Source organism: Dermacentor variabilis, chromosome 11, assembly GCF_050947875.1.
Source record: "Dermacentor variabilis isolate Ectoservices chromosome 11, ASM5094787v1, whole genome shotgun sequence".
Taxonomy (NCBI): domain Eukaryota; kingdom Metazoa; phylum Arthropoda; class Arachnida; order Ixodida; family Ixodidae; genus Dermacentor; species Dermacentor variabilis.
Window position 1 is genome coordinate 19,740,414 of NC_134578.1, and position 27,087 is coordinate 19,767,500.

General features: G+C 45.1%; 1 protein-coding gene and 3 non-coding genes across 7 annotated transcripts in view; 1 reads left to right on the forward strand and 3 right to left on the reverse strand.

Annotated features, from left to right (window-relative positions):
* Positions 1 to 4,748: 4,748 nt before the first annotated feature.
* On the reverse strand, positions 4,749 to 4,821 carry TRNAV-CAC (transfer RNA valine (anticodon CAC)). The gene has a single exon. It is a non-coding gene; the product is annotated as a tRNA-Val (tRNA).
* Positions 4,822 to 6,264: 1,443 nt separating this feature from the next.
* On the reverse strand, positions 6,265 to 6,337 carry TRNAV-CAC (transfer RNA valine (anticodon CAC)). Its single transcript has one exon. It is a non-coding gene; the product is annotated as a tRNA-Val (tRNA).
* A 1,587-nt stretch (positions 6,338 to 7,924) lies between these two features.
* TRNAV-CAC (transfer RNA valine (anticodon CAC)) lies at positions 7,925 to 7,997 on the reverse strand. Its single transcript has one exon. It is a non-coding gene; the product is annotated as a tRNA-Val (tRNA).
* Positions 7,998 to 8,892: 895 nt separating this feature from the next.
* The window catches only part of LOC142564035 (glutamate [NMDA] receptor subunit 1-like), a 142,122-nt gene continuing 123,927 nt past the window's right edge, over positions 8,893 to 27,087 (forward strand). For all 4 annotated transcript variants that reach the window (XR_012824470.1, XM_075674853.1, XM_075674850.1 and 1 more), the window contains exon 1: positions 8,893 to 8,979. The gene's annotated coding sequence lies outside the window, so the exon portion shown is untranslated. The remainder of the gene's footprint in view (positions 8,980 to 27,087) is intronic.

Here is a 27,087-nt window from a genome sequence, read left to right on the forward strand (position 1 = left end):
TTCTGACACAAATTTTCCAGGTTGTAGAATCTCTACAATACGCTTGTGGCACTTAGAAATGATAATACTTAGCAAGTACGAATGTTGAGTAACATTTATGAGATATGTGCTACATTACAACTGCTTCTTGGCCTATTTCGTTTATGGTGAAAGGCATATTTCCGGCTGGGAGGACACATACACAAATATATCAGTTGGAAGTGCTGCCAGTGCGTCGTTAGTGGCCTCCTTTTCTTTCGATGTCATCTTAGCGGCAAATGTGCCTTTCACTTATGAAATAATTTTATTTTAATAACAAAGTTGGTCTCAAGACGGCGAACTTCGCGCCATCGATATTATCATGACGTGATGGCGCAGAGCAAAATTTGGTTCTTCTCTTGATCAGGGTCCCCTGTGAGTAATTCGCTTAGATAAACGTATTCCTTCACAAGAGGCTGACTGACGATCCGGTGCTCTTGTTGATTTGCCAGGCTATTGATCATCGTCTTTGTTTTGTGCACATTAACATTCAACCCCACTCTTACACTCTCTCTGATAAGGTCCTCAATCATTTGTTTTAACTCGTCTCCAGTGTTGCTGAAGAGGACAATGTCATCTGCAAACCGGAGGTTGCTGAAATATTCGCCGTTGATCCTTACACCTAAGCCTTTCCAGTTTAATAGCTTGAATAATTCTTCCATGCACGCAGTGATTAGCATTGGAGAGATTGTGTCTCTCTGTCTGACACTTTCTTTATAGCTATCTTTATACTTTACTTATGGAGAATTAAGGTAGCTGTGGAATCTGTGTAGATACTATCCAAAGTATTTACGTAAGCCTCCTGCACTCCTTGATTACGTAATGCCTCTATGACTGCTGGTTTCTCGACTGAACCAAAAGGCTTTTCGTAATCTATGAAAACCATATATAGAGGCTGTTTGTATTCTGTGGATTTCTCGATTACCTGATTGATGACATGTATGTGATCCATTGTAGGGTATCCCTTCTTGAAGACAGGCTGTTCCCTTGGATGACTCAAATCCAGTTTTGCCCTTATTCTGTTGGAGGTTATCTTAGTTAATATTTTATATAATATTGGAAGTAAGCTAATGGGCTTATAGTTTTTAAATTCTTTAACATCTCCCTTTTTGTGGATTAGTATAATGTTGGCATCCTTTCAGTTCTCTGGGACTCTTAAAGTCGATAGACAGTTCGTAATAGGGCCGCTATTTTTTCAAGCATTATGTCTCCACCATCTTTGATTAAATCGACTGTTATTCAAACTTCTCCTACCGCTCTTCTTCGTTTCATGTCTTGCAAGGCCCTTCTGACCTCATCGCTAGTTCTAGGAGGAGTTTCTAAAACCTGTTCATTACTATTTTGAATGGAGGCATCGTGGCTACTTTGGTTACTGTACAGGTCAGTACAGAATTCTTTCGCTGCTTTTACTATACCTTCGACATTGCTGATGATATTACCCGGTCTATCTTTCAGTGCGTACATTTTGGTTTTTCCGATGCCTAGTTTCCTTCTCGCTGTTTTCAGGCTGCGAGCGTCTCTTACTGCTTCCTCAGTCTTCCTCACGTTATAATTTCGAATATCCCTTATTTTCTCCTTGTTGATTAGTTTTGACAGTTCCGCGAATTCTATCTGATCTCTTGAGTTGGACACTTTCATTTTTTGTCGTTTCTTTATTAGTTCCTTTGTTACTTGGGAGAGCCTACCTACTGGAATTGCCTTGGTGCAATGCCTCCCACTTCAATTGCTGCTCCTGAAGCCAGCCTAGTTACGGTTTCATTCATTGTCTCTATATCATCTTCATCTACTATATATTTTTTACATATACTGACACATGCGGAAGCTGCGCTCAGCAGTACATCACCGCAGCCCTAATTTCTGCAAGTGTAAGGACGTCCTTATCCTTGGTTACGGCCCCAGCGTCTTAGACAAGATGTGCGACAGCATCCTGAGGCAAGGCAGGAGAAGTGGAGCTTGAGGACGCCACCACCAGCGCGGTGCAGAGACCAAGGTCAGGGTCGTTCCTGTCGTTTGTCACCGTCTCCCCCTGAATGTCCTCAGTACAACACGGCGCCGTACGTCGCAGCAGACACTGCTAACACGAGAGACGCGGGGATACGGAAGCCAACAACTTGCGGCCAGTGCCGGGTTACAAATGACCCCCCCCCCTCCCCCCCCCGTTGATTGCCGCAACCTGTGCTGCCGGTGGTGCTTTTGTCTTGACGATGCCTCCCATCAATCCGTCTCTCAGCGACTTGCACGCTTTTTTTTCATTCCGTACACGGAAAGCGGCCACCGGCGTAGCTCCGGTTTAGCGGGCCGATACGAAAGGGTGTCCCAAGTAACTTGTGCAAAACTTTAAAAAAAAAACATGCGAGTGCCATATAGCTGCACGAAACCATGGTAATATTTGCCGTCGCTTGAAGCAAGCCAGACTATAGAGAGTTTTAGAATAGGGGCCCCAAACTTTTTGGGGCCCCAAAGAAATAGCATCGAAGCCACTGCGCATGCGCGAGACGCAAACTGCGTTTGGGCTTTGCGTTGGGCACGATATTTTGCCGATTTAGCTGGAGCTCAAATAGCGGACCCAAAAGCTTTGCGTCAGCAAAAATGGCGGCAACCATTGAAGCGACGGCTCTACACCTAGCACCAAACAGCTTAATTCGCGGTAACGCATGAAGTTCGCAAGCTAGGTGAAGTGGCTGCGGTTATCGCTTTCTCTCAACTAGCGTGTGTTACGAAGATTGATTCATTAGATGCCGCTGATTCCGAATTCGATTGTGGATATTATGGCTCGTAGGCCTAACACGGCTAAGCTTGGCTGGTGAAAGCACGTAAAGTTGGTTTGCTCAAAACTAATCGCAACTAATTGTTTGCTGCTTACAGAATAACCTCTAAATTGTAATTAAACGGGAATACGCGCAAGTCGAAATTACTATTCCTATCATAAAATGGTATATTTTATTTAATTATTTCTCGTAGCTTTTCCTTGACGCCGTTGGGGCGCTGTCAGCGCAAGACGCTAAGCAAGAGGCAAGAAGTAAGAGGCGATTGGAGGATTGGTGAAAGAAAAGTAGGGAAACGACAAAAGACGGAGACGTACAAAAGCACAGATCGCAATAGGGGATAAGAAAATTCGGGCGTGGTAGTTCATAGTGTTTTTTTTTTCTTTTTTCATTGTTTAACCTAGGTAAGACATTAGGCAGTATAATAGTAAGAGCTTGGTGACGCAACCCACCGCCCCGTTCCAAAGCGGACGCTCATAACATCCATCCATCCATCCGCTATCCGCAAACGTAAAACCCTCTTCTAAAGCTCTTCACTCCTGCGTGCCCTAACGCTAACACCCGCGAAGCTCTTTGGGGCCCCTATTCTAAATCTCTCTTATACTTTGGCGTGTGTTTTGCCTAATTACATAATTAGCTCTTATTATGTAGTTATCTTCTCAAGTATTAGAATCAGAGCAAAACTGTCAATCAGGAAATTGGAGATGGTCATGGAAAATTCCCGATCCGTCTTGATGTCGCTATACGTGCTATATAAAAGCTTTTATTACTTCTTTTTTTTAAACCTGAAAGAAGCCCGCTAAAGCACGTAAAAAGTGCATTTGTTTTTTATTTGGGAGCTATCCGTAACGCTTCAAAAAAGTTTTATGTGCCACGTATTAAGCAATAGAAAGATAGATCAGGATTTTTTCATGATGGCCTACAATTTTTATGATTTGCGTGCAAGCTTATAGTTTCGCAGTAACCTGGGTGGTGCAGGCTGAGGCAGCCCTTTTTTTCGTTTTTATTGTCAACAATAAGAGAAACAAACAATGGAAACGCATCGAGGTAAACCATACAAAAGTCCGGTTTGCTACCTTGCACCAATGAAACCGGATTGAAGGAGATAGGAAGGCAGAAACACTATTAACAGGGCGGTTTCCTGCAGGAGCGCAATCTGCTGGACAGATGCACCGTTTCATTTAAATAACTCCTCACTGCGAGAGCAGTTCTTGTCTGAGTAACACAAGGCTCCTTGTCCAAACATTTTCTGCAGTCTGACCCCGTCTTTTGGACCATTCCTCCACTCAACTATAGTGTCTAGAATATACTTCTAGGCACTGCAGCTCCACACTTGCCCATGACTCGATGACAATGATGTTTAATTGAGATCCCCTTTAAAACTGGGTGGAGACAGTCACCCAGCCTGCTTGATTTATTCGGGGCTTACTACATATGCCGCCATCCAGCCTTTTGTCGATTTGATCTCGATCTTTACTTTCGCATTTAAAACCATTGTCCCTAACAGAACCGTTACCTACGCTTGCAATCACTCTGGCATTGTGGGTCTTTTAATCGACAATTAAATGAAATAATTTTTTTCTTTTACACGTTTCTCTGTACAATACATTGCGCACATGAATCTCCGAATCTTATGCGAGTAGAAAAGTGACGCCATGGCCTCTGAGATTCGGCGACGCACGGTGCAGCTCGATCTCAGAGGCAATAATGGCGCTGTAAGAATTTGCGTCTATAGCCAAAAGAGGGCACCACATTACCGCTAGCAGCTGGCTCGGGAACATGAATGAAAATAAATGGGCAGCTAAAGAGCACAAGTATATGCAATTCAAAAGCGTGGCCACTGAATAGAGGAAGAAGGTCAAGAAAGTCAGCAAACAAGTACAGGGTAAGGCAGGTTATCCAATCAAGGTAGTGCACGATTGGCTAACCTACACATGGGGTTTCAGGAAAATATTAAAAAAAAACTGTTTCCGCCCGGGATCGAACCGGGGACCTTGCGCGTGTGAGGCGCACGTGATAACCACTACACCACGGAAACCGACTGTCCGAACGACGAGGTCTCGGCGAAGTCAGGACTAAGATCGACCTGGACCCTAAAAATGGGTCCAGGCGTCCTCGTCTGTAGTGAATTGCTTATTTTACGCACATCCAGTACTTGAGACGCGACAAGTGAGTAAACACAAAAATGTACAGTAGCGTTGAGTACTTCATTCAATCACATATGCTGGACCTTTCAATTCGTAACGGACCATCACCTTCCAAAATTTTTGTTGCTGTTGTTTTTACCGCCATTTTAATTTCTTTCGTCGACGCGATCTATGTCCCACTTGATGTCCCTCTGCACCCTCCCGCAACTAAACAAGTCTAATTAATTCTTTAATATTAAAATACGCCGACAGAAAATAACATGCACCGTTTTCGCAGAGAGGAAGGGGGAAGATTGCAAATGGAAGCTGTATGACAGCAACATCATCATCACCATCATCATTATCAGCCTATTTTAGTCTACTGCAGGACGAAGGGCTCTCCCTGCGATTTCCAATTACTCCTGTCCTGCACCAACAAATTCCAACTAGCGCATGCGAATTCCTAATTGCATCACTCTACCTAGTCTTCTGCCGTCCTCGACTGCGCATCCCTTCTCTTGGTACCCATTGTGTAACATTAATGGTGCAACGGTTATCTAATCTGCGCATTACATGAACTGCCCAGCTCCATTTCTTTCTCTTAATGTCAATTAGAATATCGGCTATACTCGTTTGCTCTCTGATCCAAACTGCTCTCTTTCTGTCTCTTACCGTTATGCCTAGGAGTCTTCGTTCCATCACTCTTTGCGCATTCCCATAACTTGTTCTCAAACTTCTTTCTCAGTCTCCAAGTCTCTGCCCCATTAGTCAGCACCGGTAAAATGCACTGATCGCACACCTTCCTTTTCAATGATAATCGTAAGCTTCCATTAAGGAGCTGACAATGACTGCCGTATGAGCTCCAACCCATTTTTATTCTTCTGTGGATTTCCTTCTCATGATCAGGGTTCCTCGTGATTAATTGACCCAGGTAAACGTACTCCTTCACAGACTTTAGAGGTTGTCTGGCGATCCTGAACTCTTGTTCCTTTGCTCGGCTATTGATGATTATCTTTGTCTTCTGCATATTAATCTTCAACCCCACTCTTACACTCTGTCTGTTGACGTCCTCAATCATTTGTTGTAACTCGTCTGCAGTGTTGCTATGTTATATTAGTATCGCTTTTGTCGTAAGCTGGTGGGAAGAATATAACCGAACTTCCTCAGGCAGGTGACTTTATATTCGAGAGAATTACGCAATCCCTCTCGAATTAGAAAGGGGTTTAGACCAATATGAGCAGTACATGGAACGTGATAGATAAAAGGGAAATGCGGGCAGGTTATCCAATTAAGGTGGTGCACGAGTGGCTACACATGGGGTTTCAGGAAAATACTTAAAAAATAAATTTAAAAAATGTTTCCGCCCGGGATCGAACCGGGGACCTTGCGCGTGTGAGGCGCACGTGATAACCGCTACACCACGGAAACCGGATGATAGACTGGGGGAGGTCTCGGCGAGGTCAGGACTAAGATCGACCCTGACCCTAGAGACGGGTCCAGTCGTCCTCGCCTGCAGTGAATTTCTTATTTTACGCACATCAGGTACTTGAGACGCGTCAAGCAAATGAGTAAGCAACAAAATGTGCAGTAGCGCTGAGTACTTCATTCAATAATATACGCTGGGCCATTCAAGTCATAACGTACCATCACCTTCTAGATTATTTGTTGTCGTTGTTGTTCTTGCCGCCATTCTGATTTCTTTCGTCGACGCGATATACGTCCCAGTTCATGTGCCTCTACACTCTCGTGCAACTAAACCAGCCTAATTAACTCTTTAAAGGTAAAATAAAAGCCGACAGAAAATAACATGCGCCCCGTTTTCGCAGAGAGAAAGGGGGGAAATTGCACATGTAAGCCGTATAACAACAACAGCAACAACATGATCATCATTATCAGCCTATATTATGTCCACTGCAGGATGAAGGACTCTCCCTGCGATCTCCAATTACCCCTGTCCTGCACCAACACATTCCAACTAGCGCCTTCTAATTTCTTAATTTCATCACCCCACCTAGTCTTCTGCCGTCCTCGACTGCGCTGCCGTTCTCTTGGCACCCATTCTAGCACATTTGATAAGGCAAGAAACTATGCAAAGAATGTGTTTGCGTGTGTGTTCGTTGGGGTGGGGTGGAAGCTAGGTGAGGGCAGTGGTGACTTCCCGTTCAATAAGTTCACAAAGACACAGGCTGGTGTGTCATATAGACACAGGCTGGTACACCAACGAGCAAGCGTGCATATATTTTTTTCATTCACCTCGAACAGAAGGCGTGAAACGACCTTTCGTTCGTTTCCTGCAAATTATTAAGCTCAAGCTGATTTCGTTGGGAGATGACACTACTGACGGCGATCAAAACATGAGAAAATGATTCATAATTTTGCTGTATACGTTACGCAGGTGATAAGCATATATAAAACATCGCAAATGCTGCGAAGGCTTCGCAGGAAGATCGGCTCCAACATATCAGGTACAACAGGTCCCTCAATTCTGCTGTGAACTTTACACGGAGAATGGTACAGTCTTTACTGAGGAGACCATTCTGAAGGCCTGTGAGGGGATCGGGTGAAAATATGGCCACACTCTTCGTTTCCAGTAATTCTTCCTTCTCAACGATTTCTTGAAACAGCTGTAATCTGTGCTTTATTGCGATTAATTTGCAGAGTCCAAATTGCACGAGCCAAATTGCATAATTAGCAATTTGCGTTGCAGTCTTTGACTTCGGAACCTCCCTCTGCATATAACATCCCGTAATCCTACTAATCGTCACAACAAAACCGATCCTGATTTTGAAACCAACCACTGGTGAGACATGCCTGCAGGCCGTTCTAGCAGCTGCAAGACTTCACAGAAGCTGCGAAAGCTAAAACGAGGCCTAATTTAAGAAATCTGTGCGTCCGGTTTATAGCGTGCTTCACCCATCCCGTCAGGGAATACGATCTTTATCAACTGTGCTTTTGTCTAAAACGCACTAATACAATCACAAATACAGAATAAAAATAAAGGAGAAAAAAAAAAACTGTTTCCGCCCGGGATCGAACCGGGGACCTTGCGCGTGTGAGGCGCACGTGATAACCACTACACCACGGAAACAGCTATGCAGACTGAGCTAAATAATACTATTTTATAATTTGTGCGCGTTGAAAACAACATGCTGTACTGTATTTTTGAAGTTTATGAGGGGAATCGCAGTAGTATGGTGTCTGAGATTCAACAAAATCACGCGCCGAAGCTCACTCAGCTTCAACGAAGGAAAACGGGAGAGGTGGGAAGAGAGAGAGAGAGAGCGAGAGAGAAAGAGAGAGAGCTTGTGCACCCATAGAAATAGGCGCTGGCTGTTTCCGCTGCGGTCCAGAATCTTCTGAAAAGTTGCTACCGTAAATGAAAGAGACGCAGGACATGTTTTTTAAAAGCGGTCGCATTAAACGAAGGCTAGCAGTAGCTCACCATTTCTACTAGAAAACACGACTAATTTCATGCGGGAACGAATTATGCAGAATATCAGAACTAAAGATGCGCTGACGTCACTAAACTTTGTCACAGCACTGGCGGTGTGCAATGGAGGAAATATTCCTGTTTTACTCTGCAAACTAGGCAAGAGCTGACGACGTTCTCATATTTTTTTTCCCCCCATCCGACAGGCACGTATGGCAGCGTTACGACGTGCACGTTATTTTAACGCAGGGCTCCAAAGAAGCCACGCGTTGCACTTCGTTTGCCTGTAAAGTTTCTCACAATCAGGGGCGGATACAGGGAGTAGCTGATGTCTCGTGAAATTTGTCAATGCGGCCTAAACACCATGCAAACACAAACTTCTGAACTTATTCCAGCTAAAAGGTACGTGGCGCCATCTATTGCACATAAATAAAAGACGCTTTGAATTGTAGTTTAGAGAAATGTCGCCACGCGGCGACACCTGCCAACAAATCGCGGCCGTTTCTTCCGCATCCTCCCGGATGCTCCGTCACGCCGCATCCCGGCGTCCGGAGTATCCCGGCGGAGAAAGTCAAAAAAGAACCACACAGCGCTCTCCCCGTGGACGTGGAAGATGTCCTGAGCGACGGCCGGCTGAAACGTGAGCGCATAGCACCTTTCTTTCTCTTTGCTTTTATCCTCTCGTCTTGCAGCTTCCTCCGGACTGGCTGTCCGCGGCATTTTGCGAAGAATATTCATGTCGCTGCGCGCGAGGCGGCATCGCGGGTATCTTCGACGAGAAGTTGTAGTTTGAAGAGGGGAGCAGCGATTAGGCAGGCGGTGCGGCCCCGGCGCTCTGAACAGCGGACGAAACGAGGTTGCAAGTGGGGCTCGGCGCCGTCGCCAATGGCTCGTTGCAGGCAGTTTCCGGCGCTATCACGGGTGCCTCCTCTTTGCAACGACTCTCGGCGCTCTGCTTCTGGAGGTTGCACGTGCGGTTAGTTACGCTCGCGCTAGCGCTAGTTACGGGTACGTTACGATTATTGTTCAAGGGTGGATTGAGGAGCACGTATACGCACTCTTGGATCTTTCTTCACCGTCTATATTGACGCCAACAAAACTCTACGGGACGCTGCTGTGAAAAAAGAAAGAAAAAGGAAAGAAAATATTTGTTATCTAGCCTAAGGAGTGCAACCTAGCTTTGACAGGTGCAGCTGCATACCCCCTTGTGTATGTGTTCACTGCACTGCATCGCTTGGATTCAGTAAAAATAAGCACTGAATCAACATTTGCTTGCAATGCGTGAAAAAATTCGGTTTGATTACAAATTTATTTAATCGTTTAGGATAGGATAGGGTAGGAATAAACTTTATTTGTGCAACGGTTATTGCTGTTGGTGCCCGGTGCTAGTATTCGCATTTCTTTCTCTTTCTCTTACATTGTGGAAAAGCGATTTGGAGCAGACTTTCCCTGAAGAAATCGAGTTGAGCAGCTTTGCAGAACCAGTTTTCATCAGTCGGTTCTCGGCATCCTTCGAATGTGTAAAGCCACTGCACGTACAAATTTTCTTTAAAATTTGGAAAGGCCCTTGTCAGCGGAGAGTACTTACTCTCAAAGAAGTAACTGATCCGCTATACAAAATACAGTATTACCTTCGATGTGTGCATGATCACCTCATGCTACAAACGCAATGCTCTCCACAAACGTTCCATCCTTGAGCCGGGCGTAATTGTGAATGTCATGTAATTGTGAAACGTCATTCATACTGCCGCTGCCGCTCCGCAACACCTTTTACCAACTATCTCAGCTTTCTTGCTTGGAGACCATGCATGGCACACGGATGGGTTTAGCCAATGCGCGAACGAATATACTGGTGCACTGAATTCGTAATTCAAGGCAACCGCCCTATTCTCTTTCCCTGAACATGATTTTCTATGGAAATAGCCATTGGCCATGTTACGATCTTGAATGACGCTTTAGTGCGGTATTCAAAGTCAAATGCTTCCACCTTGATATCTTAAGGTCGAATAAGAAGCATGATCGTAGCGTCCCCGAGAGAAATAAGTTATTTGCTTGCACTTGACGCGAGGAACGCAGGTCCGAGCAGGATGTGCTGCGTATGAGCACCTCGAATTTGGGGGAAAAATACGCTTTAAACGCAACAGAGATAACACTAAACATATATATTATCGTGCAGAAGTTATCCAAGCAGGCCGTTTTGTTATCTCAAGAAATGAATAAAGATGTATTATTCTGAGTGTAACAGCTGCTTCAAACAAGGATAGTAGTCGTCGGTTGTTCATTAAAACGAATAAATAAAGAAAAAATACTCCCTATTGCGAAATTTTAGCGCAGCTCTATGCGTGGTTTTATTTAGCGTGTCAATATTTTGCATTATGATTATATAGGCACACGGTTTATAATAGGAACAGAACGCTGCGAGTAGCGTAGCTGGCGTGGAAGATCTGTTTCGTGAGGCACATTGCAGACGGACCGAAGTGTGGCGCGTTGCCTCGCTAATCGGAATATCGCGAAAGGCAGCGCGTGGGTGAGGCGTGGGTGCGATTCATAGCAGCCTTCGCAGACAGACCTCCACTCATGCAGCGTTTTGTTTCCATACAGACGACGCGCGCTACTCCGGCGCAATGTCGTAGCCATCGTCGCCGCGCAGCCCGTCTTGCGCGGCGCTACGCTTTTCTTCTACCGCTCTCGTTCCAGCAACGAGAGCGGCCCTTCGTCGTGGGGAAATCCTGGTAGCTATGTCAGCGCCGCCAACACCCAAGGGGGCGTCATATCGAGCCTTACTCGTAGCCGCTCGCCATCGCCCCTTGCAGGAGCAGTTATCCCCGTCGCACATGCTGGTACCGTGCACTGACCTCGGCAGCTGACGCCGCGGACGAGCGTAGCCTTGCCCACCTGACGCCACACTGGCTCCTCCACAGAAGTGCAGATGAGGTCGCCCACGCGGCTCTTGATGCCACGGCTGCCGGCAACTCAGCGCATGCGCAGGTCCTCTCCTCTCCACTCCTCCTCCGCTTTCCGCCTCATGTGAGGGTCATACTTTCAGTGCAGCCACCTCCTCCACATTCCTTTTCGCCCGCTCTTCTTTCATCTTCCACTGCGTTCCGCGTTCGCTTAATTTCATCTTTCGCTGTGCTCGTTCGCTCGGCTACGAGGTACAACTAAGCCGAGGCAGCCGACACTCAACGCAGGAGCCGGCGCCTAAAAGCTGCGCTCTAAAACGAAGGCAATGATTTCTGGCCGTACTTTCATTGAACTCAGCTTCACAAGATGTCACCACCAGCGCTACTGCTCGCGTGTACGTCTCCGGTATCCCAGTATTCTTTAAACAGTAGTGTACGTATACGAACAAGAAAAAACTTTCTATTTCCGTTAGACAATCTAGAAGCACTGTTTTCTGCGTACTAGGAAACTATACCTATTCACCACATTCCGACGCACGTCATTCCTTCCATCAGTACGTCGACGACACGCTGAAGACAACAGCGAAAACTAGAACAAAAACAAAAAACGTAACGGCGTCAAAATTACCCATCAGCGCCCAGGGTGCTTTGAAAAGTGCAGTACCATTTTCATTTGTAAATAATCAAAGACAAAACACACAGTGTTCCTTGGTACGCCATTTTGCAAAGAAGGGTCCTGGAAAAACGACCGCATTGTAGTTTTTTGACAGCTGCATAATGTGTTTGATGTGTTCATCGCCAAACTCGGAAAAGTGCTGAACACAGCAGGTGCTGCTCTACATGCAGCTAGTTTATTTTTTTGTCAAGCATAGTATACGCTTCTCGAAGCTCAGGTTTCTGGGTAAGATTTAGTAAAGAAAGGTGTAAACGATGAAGGCATGACATTCCAACACAATACATATTTATACCGTCGCAAGAAAATAAATGCAGGTGTACTTTGCAAAGTAAGCTGGGCCTACGTGTATGCTAGAGGGCTGTGCTGGATCTCGAAGCACACACGATGGTTCTTTTACCTGTACTTCGTCGAAATATCTTTTGCTGGGTTCAAGAACTTCAGAGACTTTTGCAGAAAAGAAATACATTTAGAATTACATCACCATTGCTATTATTCCTCCTTGTTACTTCCTTGCTGCCGACGAAGATAAGGATGCTCTTGTCTTCTCAGTCAATAAAATAGCGAGCAGCGTTACAGTAAATTCAGATAAATAGAAACCATTTAACTATTATATGAAGAATATTTAAAAAGAAAGATGATTCATACATACTTTATTAGAAATTGGGAAATCAGTGCTAGGGAATAGAAAACAACAAAGTTTATGTATAGTCCTACGCCAATCTAGATGAGTTATGCGATAAAAGTAGGGCAATACAGATTGGCGAAGCAGACGCAGACCCCATCTCTTTAAATGACCAAAAATTCTAATGAAAATGGCACCTAGCAATGGTACAACAGGATTGTAATGCAAGAACCCGCCGTCATTGGAGATGTCACCAGTCTCTTGAATGTTTCAATTACCACTGAACCAAATGCTGAATGCTTATTTTTGAATGCCTTTTGAACGCCAATTGTCGCATCTAGATCTGCGTCAATAATAGCGAGCTTTAGTATGGGGCCCCAAAAAGATATCGTCGAAGCCACTGCGCGTGCTCGAATCGCTAACTGCGTTTAGGTTTTGCGTTGAGCACGCTATGTCACTGATTTAGTGGGAGCACCAAAAGCTGCTCCAAAAGATTTGCGCAAACAAACTTGGCGGCACCCATCGAAGCGACAGCTCTAACCTAGCACCAAACTGCGCTCGATTCGTGGTAACGCGTGAAGTTCGCAAGCTAGGACAAGTGACTGCGGTTATCGCTTTCTCTCAGCTAGCGTGTGTTATGAAGATTGATGCAATAGACGCCGCTGATTCCGAATTCCATTGTGGATTTCATGGCTCGTAGGCCTAACACGGCTTAGCTTGGCTGGCGAAGGCTTGTAAAGTTGGTTACTAGAACCAAGTGCAACTAATTGTTTGCTGCTAATAGAATAACCTCTAAATTGTGATTGAATGCTAAAATGCTAAAGTGAAAGCTACTATTCTTATCATAAAATGGTATACTTTATTTATTTATTTATTTCTAATATATTTTCTTTGACGCCTTAGTGGTGCTGTCAGCGCAAGACGCTATCAGCAAATGCAAAGCCCTATTCCAAAACTCTTCACTCCTGCGTGCCCGAATGCTAACACCCGTAAATGTCTTTGGGACCCCAAACTGTTCCCCCCCCCCTCATTCTAATACTCTAATATATTTGCGTTGCGCGCGCCTCTGAAAGCAACAGCAAAGCCCTTCCTTGTTACTGATGAAGTCATGTTACACACTTGATAAGTAAAAGCACCTCCATAACATACAATATTTCCCACTGAAATGCTAATTTTGCTACCAGAAGGTTATGCGGGCTCGCGCAAAACTTCGTTTGACTCTTCGCTGCAAGCCTTTTTGTTTTTGGAAGCTTCTAGATAAAGCATATATATTTCGTGACCTACATCAGGTTTTGCTCCCATGAAGGTCCAGCGTACTTTATAAAGTACACTATCGTAGCGTTTCAAGGAATAAAGCGCTACTCACAAAACTTGCGTAATTTATTTACAGTGTGAAAAGGTCGTCTGACACGAAAAACAAACAAAATGCAATTGATTGATTTTTCTTGGGACTTAATGGATTAACGACTGACATAAGAGATCACGTGACTCCGGAGAGCTGCAACGCTGAGCGGGGGAAAAAAACGCGAGACGCTTTGCTAAATTTACGTAAGCACTCATTTCATTGCACAACCACTGTGAAGATTGTGGAATTGCTAAGGCTGTGTCATCGCTTCAAAAATGTGCTGAAACGCTTGGCTCGGTGCAACATGCAGCTTATGTTTATTACAGCATGTTTCCTAAGATGCTGTTGCAGTAAACCAAATAGATCGAGCAGGGAAACACACACAGAGAGAGAGAGAGAGAGAGAGAGAGAGAGAGAGAGAGAGAGAAAAGGGAAGGAAGAAAGGCAGGGAGGTTAACTAGACTGAGTCCAGTTTGCTACCCTACACGTGGGAGGGAAACGCAGTATGACGCACCGTAGTTATTGGCGTTCGTTATGTTTGCCAGGAGGGTATGTTACTCAAGTTCAGTTTACGCTAAGCGCTCTTTGATCTCCGTCTCGTTATTCCGGACTCAAAAAGTTAGTCTGTCTCCCCTTAAGTCGCATGTGCGCCCACCATTCCAGAGTGTGAAGTAATTTACGGCTCCTCGCAGCTTCATACACGCTGCCCAGGATGTGATGCATCAGCTTTCATTATGGAGACGGCAGGAAACTCGTTTGGGAAGGGTCTCTGCCGTAGGCGTCATGCTAATTCACAAATCACTTATGCTACATGACAACCTCCCTGCGCAAGTGAGCCAGTCGTTAGCAGAGCGCACCTTATAGCCATACAGTTCCATCCCTCGCGCGTGAGAATGAGCAGCAATGAACAAAGTATAAACCACATGCAAGCGTTCTTGCGCGCAACGGCGACAAGCGACGGGATGGAGATAGCGGTCGCGTTCGCTCGTCGCCTCTACAAGTCGTACCTCACGCGAGCGATGACTTCGAACGACGTCTCCCCCAGTGTTGTCGGTATTAGGGTGGCAATATAGGAGCCGAGACTAGCGTTATGCGTGCTTTATTCAGTTAAGTAGATGTGTTTCACTGTGAAGAGCAGCATGAAATATTTCTGAAGGTGTCCCAGTAGGTTCTTATCCTTGCACTATAAAAATTCAATCGTTTGCTAGTTCTGTGCCACAGTACTTGAGTGATGAACATCCATTTGCGGCTTCGCGCCATTGGCTAGTCGCTCATAGCACTTCCGGGCGACGAGCGACGAATTCTATATTTGCAGAACCGAGCGATCGCGCGACAAGACCGAGCGATCTGTCCAAGAGACGGCTCGATCCGTCGCTCGAAGCCTTCGCTTGTCGCTGTCGCGCACAAAATCGCGCTCATGGGGTTTAGCCTTAAACCACATGCAAGCGTTCTTGCGCGCGACGGCGACAAGCGACGCGATGGAAATGGCGGTCGCGTACGGGCGTCGTCTACAAGTCGTGTATCCCCATGCGGGCGACGAATGTGAGCGACGTCTCCCTGGTGTTGCCGGCATGAGGGCAGCCAATACGCATCAAAACTGGAGTAACGCTGCTTTGTTAATTTATGTTGGTGTGTTTCACTGTAAAGAGCAGCATAAAATACTTCTGAAGGTATTGTATAGTATATTCTTATCGCCAGCGAGGATCGGGAGATGCAACTAGCGCTCCTCGACCAGGCACGGCGGACCGCTCAAACCAGTGGAGCACTACATGGACGAGGGGCTCCACCCACTCGCCTTCTTCACCTATATTCTTTCTTTAATAAACGTTCTGATATATATATATATATATATATATATATATATATATATATATATATATATATATATATATATATATATATATATATATATATATATATATATCCTTGCACGTATCAAAATTTAGTCGTTTTCTCGTTCCGTGTGGCAATCGGTAGTACTTGATTGAAGTACAATCAGTTCCGGCTTCGCATATTGGCTAGTTGCTCATGGCACTTCCTGGCGACGAGCGACGAATTCTAGGTTTCCATAACTGAGTGATCTAACGACGAGACCGACAGATAAGAACGAGCGATCTGTTTACGCGACGGCCCGTTTCGTCGCTCAAAGCCGTCGCTCAAAGCCGTTGCGCCGAAAATCGCTCTCACGGGGTTTGAGCCCAAAAGATTGTGCCCTATCCAAGAACATTCACCATGGTTATAATCTATCTATCTATCTATCTATCTATCTATCTATCTATCTATCTATCTATCTATCTATCTATCTATCTATCTATCTATCTATCTATCTATCTATCTATCTATCTATCTATCTATCTATCTATCTATCTATCTATCTATCTATCTATCTATCTATCTATCTATCTATCTATCTATCTATCTATCTATCTATCTATCTATCTATCTATCTATCTATCTATCTAACCTCTGCGCTGCAGCCAGATCGGGATTCATCGCGCCCGTTAAAGCAGCGGTCGCCGCATAATCATTAGTTGTGGTAGACAAAGTTGGTGATTCGGTGTGAAGGCGTACTAGTGAAAGAGATTCCGTGTCTCGTAAGGCAAGTCACAATGGTGCCCTAGGAGAGCACAAATGGCAAAGAAGTAGGGTTAAGTACAGCAATAAATGCCCTTCCGTCGTGAAACCGCACTAGGCTATAGGAGCAGAGCTAAGACCACCGGATCACCAGCGACCGCTCGTTGCGAGGAACAGATCGCCATTAACAATGGTGTCCGTAGTCAGTGTTAGAATATGCCCATTGCCCTGGAAGAATGGAACAGTCGGTAGGCGGGACAAAACGCAGGCTGTGAGCACCGACATCGGATGAAGATTCAGTGTCCGTCACATGAATAATTCGCTGACGACAAGATATTAAAGCTGACGCTGAGTACAGCTAGTCCAAGTAGAATCCTAGTCCAAGTGCAATCTAATTAGGAAGGCCCACTAAGCTTCAACAAAGACACTACCTCACCAGAGCAGGAATTGGTGCAGTATTTGGCCACTACCTCCCTGATGAATATTACAATCAACCCGTGGCCCTCAGTCTCCAGCGGCTGCGGAGCACCTGATCAAGGCGGCGGTCAGACCTGCGACGCGGCAGAGGGTGCTAAGAATTTCTGGATCCGGACAAGCCGCCACTAGAAAATAAGCCTGGCCACGCTTAACACTCGAGCCCTCTCGAGTGAGGCTAGCTTAGCATGGCTCTTTGAAAGATTATCAAGCATTGCCTGAGGTATTATTGGCCTTAGTGTGGTTGGAAGAACTGCTAAGGCTTTTACAGCACTAATGGCCACGTTCTCTGCTACAGAGGTCTTTCAGATAAGAGATAATACGGGGTGGAGAGAGAGAGAGAGAGAGATCGCAAAGAGAGGAAAGGCAGGGAGATCAACCAAACGAGCGTCCGGTTTGCTACCCTACACCGGGGGAAGGGAAAAGGGGAACAGAAAGGGGAAAGTGGGATAGAGAGAACATTGTGTGTGCAAGCAGCAAAGCGCCTGGAAATTCAAGTCAAGTCAAAGTCAAGTCCAAGCAAGTGCTCTGCCGATAGGTTAGGCTGCTCTCATTAAGCTAGTCTTGATGCTTCCCCAAAGCTGGTAGAGAGAGAGAGAGAGATAAGATAATACAGAGAAAGGCAGGGAGGTTAACCAGAGGTAGTTCCGGTTGGCTACCCTGCGTAGGGGGAAGGGTTAAGGGGGATAAAAAGAGAAATAGAGTGGCTGGTGACCACAGCTGGTGATGCACGTTGAAGTCACCAGTGAAGAATACGGGGTAAGATTTGTAATTCATAAGGACATAGCGGGCAACATTGTTGAATTCTACAGAATTAATGAGAGCGTAACAGCAGCTCGCGTTGGCGCAGCGCTGTCATATATACTGGCCTGATTAAGCCTCGTAACAACGATGACGACACCACGGGCTGCATGTAGACGAGCAAGTGTCACAATGCTTACGCATACTTAGAAATAAATACTCAGACGAGTTTCAGCGTGATTTTTTTTATAACCTGTTTAAACGCTATTTTCACTCGTGACTTAAGGAGTGTAATTTTGCGATAGCACCCATCGAAATCTCAAGTTGCTGAGATTAAAACGTTGTGAATCGCACATTCGAAAAGGGTGTATCTCCAAGTGCAACACCCATTTAGAGGGTTGTAAGGGTGTGAGTTATAGACACACAGAAACACCCTTATAGGTGAAAAATGAATTACAGTGTGAACAACAAAATTACAGAAATGAAGCAATAGTAACTATAGTTCGTATATTGCCGATTGACAATAAGGCTGTTCAATTCTTATGTTGTATATACACTACAAATATGTTGACAATGTAGGTACATGTGAACAGTGAGACGGTTACTGAATCTTCCTAAAGACAGTACGCAAGCATTACGATTTATGAGTAAACTTCAGTAGACAATCCCAGGCTCCATTTCTCTTTTTCCTTTATTCTTTTTTGTAAGGCCCGGCACAATACCGCCCAGCAATCATAGTTTATCGTATGTAGCGCACGTTGCGCTGAGGTCCACCGGTGTAATCTTGTTGCTCGGCACTCAAAATTTGGCCCAGTCCACCGAGGCGCTGACCGCAGCCAACAACCCTGGACGCCGAAATACCTTACCCACCAAGCGCCGGTCCAAAATGGCCCTCCGGGTTAGGGTTCATCAGGATTCATTAGAAAGACCCCGCCGCATACGAATTCATTAACAGGGCACGCGAGCGCTGTAGGCCAGTACACCCACACCCCTCAAATGGACTTGCTCGTCGTAACGTACCTTACTATTATTAGTTTTTTTCGCTGTCCTCCGAAATTACTAAGTTTTGGACCAACGTATACTTCAAGTTCTGCGGCATGCCCCGCGCGGGTGTGTGCGACTGCATCGAAGACCTGACCGTCAGCCTGAATTATTGATCAAGCCCGAGGCGGCGACGAGTCTTCGAAAAACAGTGTTTCGTAACTGGCCCTCGAAACCTTGCTCGCGAGAGCCGAGTAATTAACTGCTCCCCGGGTCCGGGCCGGACGTCTTCGGCACTCCCCTCGAGCTCCCGGTCTTTCATGCGAAGCGATGGGAAATGGCACGCGAAGGCTTTCGAGCGGCGTCCATTAGAGCACGGTCTGGTGGCTAATCTTCAACGCGAACGCCGGCGTCAGGTTACTTTAGAGAAGAGGTGCAGGTCGTGACGTCATGAAGATGCGCTGGCGCTGGCGTCGCATTCCGTACGTGCAAAGAAAGAAAGGAGAAAAGAAAGAAAGAAAGAAAGAAAGAAAGGAAGAAAGGAAGGAATTAGACAAACTCTAGAGGCGTGAATTTTCGCAGAAGCCATGTCAGCCAGATTTTAAAATCTATATTAGGCAAAAGTTGCTATTCAAAGCGGCTCAATGTTACTGTTCGAGAAGAACTGGAGCGTCAATTTAGCTGCATGTTCTTTAACTCGGGCAAGAAAAGCAGGCGACACTTCGCTTCTTTCTGCTTCCAACAACAATCTTTGTAAAGTAAATCCTGTGCGGTCGGGCGTGTCTATCAATCTTGCGCGCCGCGAAAATACGCTCCAGCAGAGTTTGTCGAAAGTCACTTTTTTTTTCTGCCTGGCGAAAACGCAATAGAAGTACCACCATATGTGTGACGTCAATCTATACAGGGCGTCCCAGCTAACTTTAGCCAGAGTTCAAAAATGTGCCGATGCAGTCTAAAACGACCCGACAAAATGCATGTTGCTGGAGTATATGCTGATTCGCCATGAAAAAGCGATGTCGCTACACCAAGCAAGCCTGGTGGACATGGGGTAGCGAGGGGCTAGGACCCACGGCATCTCGGACCCGAGGGCGCCGCTCGCCTAGGGTGAAGACGTCGCCTGCTCGTTTGCATAAGTTTATTCTTATAACTCGGTACATGGTGATAATAAAAAAGAAAAGGTGTGCTACACGTTTTATTGCGAACGTCTGAGATCGATAAAGATACGCACACTGAATGAAATAAGACGGGCAGTTCTTCAGCTGGCGCCACTTATTGTGGCTTAACTACAGCTCGTACCAATGTAAACGAAGTTTTAGAGTCACCTCTCCATCTTCTTCGAGCCAACTACAAATGAGATTCTACTACCAGTTCAAATGCACGGGAACCGTTCTGAAAAAAGAAAGAGAGAGAGACAGAAAGGAAAGAAGGAAAGAAAGAAAGAAAGAAAGAAAGAAAGAAAGAAAGAAAGAAAGAAAGAAAAATGCAGGAGACCGTGGATGGAAATGGTGACAAAGAGCTCAAAGCCGTGAAGATTTAGCAGGCACGATCGGACCTCTTTCTTTTCCTTTTTCCTTTCGTTCTTTTTCTTTTCTTTTTTTTTTTTTTGTGGCACCTCGCGCTCAATCGTTCACAACGCCATTCCATTCGTGTCTGCATTATTGCGAGCAGCAGCAACGCCAGCGAAATAGACGAAATAAAAATGCCAACACAGACCAGACAGAAATAAGGAATAAAAGAACATATATTGCGCTTTCTTCCTTTACCTTCTGACAGTCTCTGCCAGGGAGCAAACATTCCTTTCTTATTTGCTTTTCTTTTTGCCGTGACTGAGAATAGTCTGCGACCGGAGAAGAAAATTGAAGCATTTTCAAGCAGCAGCGGTCTTAAGACTACATTAGTGTACGGCGTTAGTGAAAACGTAGTTCTACAGTGAAGTTCAAAACTCTGTGGGCCATTGGTTCTACGGCAAATCCAGACTTTGAAAGAACCCGCGAAAAAAAAAACTTATTGCTAAAGAAAATTTAGGACGCCGGACCACACTGCTGCGAATTTCGGGAATTGGGTAAAGATATGGAGGACATAAATAAACAGGGAGAGGCAATTACGTCTCGTAGCCTTGGCCCAACACGTGACTTCCAAAACGCTGCGCACTGACCGAGAGTATTTGTTCCCTTGTAGTTTTTAATTGATGCTCACTTGCTCGGCTGCCTTACGCAAGCAGTAAAACATAGCGCGCGCTTTTACGTAACGATCACGTGTTGGGTCGGGACGTTTTGGCTTCAGTCGTATTGCGTGATGCTATCTCCCAATTTTTCCCTCATCCTCTATGGATACAAAAGACGTACTAAAGGCTCGAGGTATTTGAGGACAAGACTACCAATCGCCATAGATAGCAGCATTTTCTATCTCTCTTTTGCATTATTGAAGGGTAAGTTAATACAGGTGAAATCACCTTTTTTTTATCTCTCTTTAGCGCCAATTTAACGTGGTCTGTAACGAAGCACGATTCCGGAGGCAACGCAACGTCGCCATCACTCTCGTGCCTCGTATCATTACACCGATGGAGATAACCAACAAGTGTCCCCAGCAGCATTTCTCGGCAGGTTCAGCGGCAAGCTATCGCCAGTCTTTGACAGCCATCCGGCCTCCCACCGTTCCTTCTGAATTCTTTGTGACCGCATTTTTTGCTTACTTAAGGAGAAAATATCAAGGCTTCGTAGAAGCGTACGTATAAATCCAGGCTCCGTAGATTTACGCAGAAAACACTTCAGCCTTCTTGCGAAATTTCCCGGTTATACCGGCGTAGACGTGCGCGCAAAGGGGAGAGGGGTGCTGTACGCTGCACCACACGGTAAACACTCCTTGCGATTGGGCAATGGTCAGACGACCCTGCGTTAGCCGGCCTTAAACGGCCACGCTTGTAGAAGCTTTGGCGAAACATTGCTGGTGCTACATTCGCGCAGTAATTTGCTACAGAGGCGGTCCCACATGAGCGACGACCGGAATATTGCGCGTGCAGATTGTGACGACGGGACTACATTATCACTAATTAGATGCCCAGCTCAATTAGCACTGCCCGATTTTTGGGGTTTCCGTCGCTTTGCCAACGTGACCAGCCCTGTCGTCTTGGACGAGTGCACCGTTCAGCAATCATTAAACCAGCCATCGCTGCCTATGCGTTCCTGTCGCGTACTACCGCAAATTATGTCCTCAGGCTCGTCATGCGATTATGCGTTTTGCATATCGCTTTTGAGCGATCACCAAAACATTTTTTTATTCCCATTTCATTCTTCTACTAACAATCGACTGCAATTTCTGTTGTTGCGCTTCAATTACCGCCCCCCTCCCCCTCATTACCTTGTCTCGTATCGAACCCTGCTTTTATTTACTTTAAGGACGTGTGCATAACAGCGGTCATTAGCGCGCTTCTGGTGATACTGAAAGTTCGATCGAAACGCCACAGCCGTCTTAAAGCACCTACGAAAACACCTAACGGTGAGACGTCGTGCTATGGTAGCCGTGCGGCAAATGAGCCGTAGTCAGCTATCCTGCCCCTCTCCCCCTCCCCCTTTTATCTTCGAAATAAGTATGATAATTGCCAACGTCGTCATCGACGGCTGTGCTATATCCCGTCTCGGATATTTTTAAGAAGGACAGCTTCTGTTGACAGCTGTCGCCCTACAGAAGTACTACTATCAATAATAATAATAATACTGTGAAAAATTTGGAATACCTAGAAGCTCCGTATCCACCCTCTTCTAAAAGCATATATATATATATATATATATATATATATATATAATTCTTCCCGGTGACCGCTTCACACCCGAATTATCACTACTAGCAAGTCATCGATCGGCGCAAACAAAGATGCGCCTATGGTGTAGCCTAAATGTATTGAATGTTGTGGCCCATATTGCGGCTAATGCGGCTAACTAGACTCGTTTAATTTGATGGTGCGTGCATCGTGAGTGAGGTTTTACATTCTCCGGTAAATGCAAGCACCAGCGATCACCGTATAACCTATACGGTAGTACTTGAATAAATAGCGGATGGAATATACCGGTCAGTTTAGGCTCGCCCAACGAAGACAGTACTTGGCTTTGTTTGTCTTTCTGGGCACAAGTTCGCAGAATAAAATTAAAAAGTGAGTTCTGGGCTTTAACTAGCTGTAACCACGATCCGATTATGAGTCACTCCGTAGTGGCGTGGACCGCGAAATATCTTTAACCACTTGGGGGGTCATTCAACGTGCATCTGAATCTTTACACGAGCGTTTTTTTTTTTTTGCATTTCGTTCCGCCGTCGAAATGTGCGTCCGTCGCGGTCGGTATCGAACCAACGACCTGAAGCTCAGCAGCGCAACGTCAGCCGGTTTGGGTGACCCAGCGCTGTAGCTTCGTGTATGTGGCGTGGCGCTGCGAACCTAGAGGTCGCGGGGTTCGATCCGGGCCCACAGCGACCACTCTTTCGACGGGGGCGAAATGCAAAAAAGTCGTCGCAATATACTCAGATTCGGGTTATACAGTTCCAAGTTTACTCAGTTACTGGCTACAGATGCAGTACCGTATATATATATATATATATATATATATATATATATATATATATATATATATATATATATATATATATATATATAGTACAGGCGGAGCTTCCAGTGTTTGAGATCTGTCAGTGCACACCAAAGAACGAAGCCAGGAGGTCAAAAATTAACACGCAGCCCCTCCCCCCCCCCCCCCCCCTCCGCACTACGGCGTGCCTCGTGATTATATCGTGGTTCCGACACGTAAAACACCAGAAGAAATAAACAAAAATAACCGCTGGGCTACATCGCGCCGATTACGATCGCACGATAAAGAGTTAAGTTCTTAACTCGCATTTTCTGGCAGCGCTTAAGTTCATGATTGCATTACGCTTAGGATTAAGCTGACGGAAGGAACAAAGAACGAACATAGAAGAACAAGAAAGCCTACGTACTTGCGCCACTTACGTGCACATTTTTGTTCATTTTATGTTCGTTCGTCAGTCGTTCTGTCATCGTAATACATAGCGCAATACAATCATGAACGTCCAGCCCCGTTCATTGCTTTAATAAGCGCCTACCCAGTTGCTCACTGTCACTACAACCTGACAATACAGTATCACATCAACTTCGCAGCGGGGTCTTAAATAAACAGAGAGAGACTAGCCGCGCTCCCGCGCTCCACGAAGCTGGTCGGATGGGAGTAATGCAGGAAAAGCTACCCGCCGCGCATGACGACCCATTATGACAGGAACGTACCTTTAACCATGCGTCGGCAGCACCCGGCTTAAATTCTCGGGCAGCAGTACAATGTGTCCGCTCCTCTGAGTAACGCACGAGCCTTAATCCCCCTCGCTGACGGCGTGAAAAGTTATTCGGCTCGGCAACCGGCTTTGCGGCAATCGAAGGCTTGAAGGGAACCTTGAATAAATTTGCATATATATAGAGTACCGCACGCTTGACAGCTGTCGCCGGAAATTTCATCACACCTAGGCTGGTTTTATCCTGACAATGACCGGGCTGTTTTTTTTTTCATTTCTTTTTGTAACGGAAAGGACATTATCATGACCAAGATGCGACGCCTTTTGAGATATTATTGAAGAAGAAAAAAAATGCTTGTAATGATTAAATCTCTCCGCACCGATATTGTGTTTTGGGAAAGCGCCAAGGACCTGACTGACAGCCGGTTCTTGGCTTCATCCTTTGTTAACTTTCATATCCTTGTATTTTCTTCCTGTCGTCTCACCTTCGTTCGGTTCCTTTCCTTTATACTAGAAGCTATTCGTTAATGACTCTGAGCTATTGAACTTTATGTGCGTCCGGCCAAAGTAGTCAAGCTGAATCAGGCGGTTTCATTTTATTTATTCTTCATATTCTCACGTGATATGGCATTAGACACAGTAGTGGAGATAAGCTGTGCCAGCTTCTTTGAAGTTTGTGGCGTCAGAGATGGCAGCGGTGGCGGCAGGAAGGTTGTTTCGGTTGTTGGCACTTTTGTATGAAACATTTGGAGTAGACGTTGGTACGCGCATGCGTTGGGACACAAACTTCGCATTAGGAATCGGTGCGGGATGACACGTAGGATAGAAACTGGAACATGAGGGCTCATGGAATTAGTCTAGCATACAGTCGAACGTATTTATACCGAAGTGTTTGGGACATCCGAAATGATTCGTTATACAGGTCACTTCGTTGTAAACGTCGCGCACCACAAAGCTCACAATAGAAACGGGACAGAATTATTCCTTTGTTATGCAGTTAAGTTCGCTGTTAAGGATGGAATTAGTCTAGCATACAGTCGAGCGCATTTATACCGAAGTGTTTGGGACATCCGAAATGATTCGTTATACAGGTAATTTCGTTGTAAACGTCGCGCACCCCACAGCTCAAAATAGAAATGGGACAGAATTATCCCTTCGTTATACCGGTAATTTCACTGTAGACGCGTTCGTTGAAGAGGCGCTCTCGATTGCGTCTTGCGGAAAAGACACACTCGTAGCAAGTTTGTCATAAATGACACGGCGTTCGACTCAACCAGCCTTTATGGGGCTCATGTTGAACGACCCGGTAAATGTAGTAGTCGTAGTAGTGTTTTATCGTTCTTTTATGCTTATTATGCTACGTTTTACAGTAGCATGTACAGAAGTAGGTCCCAGAAATGTAAACAATGTCGACGTAAGACATCTTCTTCTTAATCACATGGAACGTGTCGTATTAGTAGCATTAAACAGTTGGAAGTCATGACAACATTAACATCAGCAATAAAACATGCACAACTGTAGTGACAAAAGAATTACAGGTAAGGGACGCATGATAATGTACTGCTTATATTTTATATATCTATGAAACAAGTTATTCAAAAATGATACGCGTTAGTCAAAACCTTTTTTTTAATATTCGTAATGATCCCTCTTGCAAGCGACAGCATCATTTCGCCCAAACATCAAGTTTGTTCTACTTTGTTTGCACAGCTCAGAGGAGGCATACCAGACACATATCATTACTCATGTGTAAAGCAACGAAGAGGGTAAATGTAAACTGCGAGAATGGCCTTAAGTCAAGTTGGTCTCAGTTTTCAAATTTATTATCAGATTACACGTGATGCATTGCATGAAAATGCGTAAAATGCAGAAGAGCTAGGTCACAAAGTTGCGAGACTGGGAGTGAGACCTCCTATTAGACCGTACACAGATGAGTAAGATTGTGGTTAACAGTGGTGAACGCAAGAAAACAAATTATACTGAATGGTGGTGCGAAATGGAAATAAACGTACACGACAATATAAAACAAGGAAAAGCAGTTTAGCATGACTAATATGAAATAGTCATGAGAAACAAGTGTGGTCATAAGTTTCTTTTACACCTTACAATGATTTATTCTTCTTTCCTGCAGGCGAAAAATCCCAAAATGAAATTTATGAAAAATTTGCAGTAGACTTGCCGTATAATTGGTCCTGGGTTTAATAAGAGGACGTTGTTTAAGGCAGCAATGTGGGTCGGTGATACCAGAGGAAACTGATTTCGGTGTAGTGAAGAAAGCGGAAGATTACCGTTTGGAAATGTATGTACGAGAATACTGAGAAAATGTTTGTTGAGTTTTTGCAATGATAAAATTTTGTGCGTGAGGAGCAAGGCCGATGCGTTGGACATGAAGCTGCTGTAGGTTAGTATTCTTATCGATTGACATAAGCTGTTATGACACCGTTCTGACAGAACCAAGTCCTTCTTTCCAAGCTTCGCTAGAGTGAAGTCTTTTAACGCTCATAAATAGAACCGGAATTATATTTGAATTGATTCGGCTTAAAAATTTATTGACACTCGATTTTAAACTTGTCTTTCATGTTTTTTTTTTGCTTTAAGTGAAGACCCACAGCCTACAAACCTTAGACGAAATAACGGTAAGCACCAGAGTGCGCTCAATAACTGCCCGTAATATTTGTTTGTATTAACCAGCCTTGTTTTGGTACACGGGAGGTGGATACGTCATGACGTCACGATAGCGTGGTTAGTGACCACAAGAGGCTCCGTTTCACCGCGGCTGCCGCACGCGAGCACAGTCAGAATAAACATATGCACCAATCTTGTTTGTTTTATAAGCAACAGCGTCATAGGATTCACTCCACGACGTAAGCAAACTTGCTCGGCTCTGCGACGTCACAATAACGTGGACGACGCCATGGTCTGCCATTTCAAGGATCACTTTAGTATCTTATAACTATTTAGCGATCTCCATGCTTGCTAATTGTCATACTTTTACGATCGAGAAGTGGGTGGTAAAAATTTACAACTTTGAAAGTTATGTGGAAATACTAATTTAAACGTTGTTGCTTTTTCTCCTCGATTTTCTTTTCACCAAGGAAAGCAGACGACATCACTGCCTTTGTCTTGACACTTTTGCAGGAGCTGGA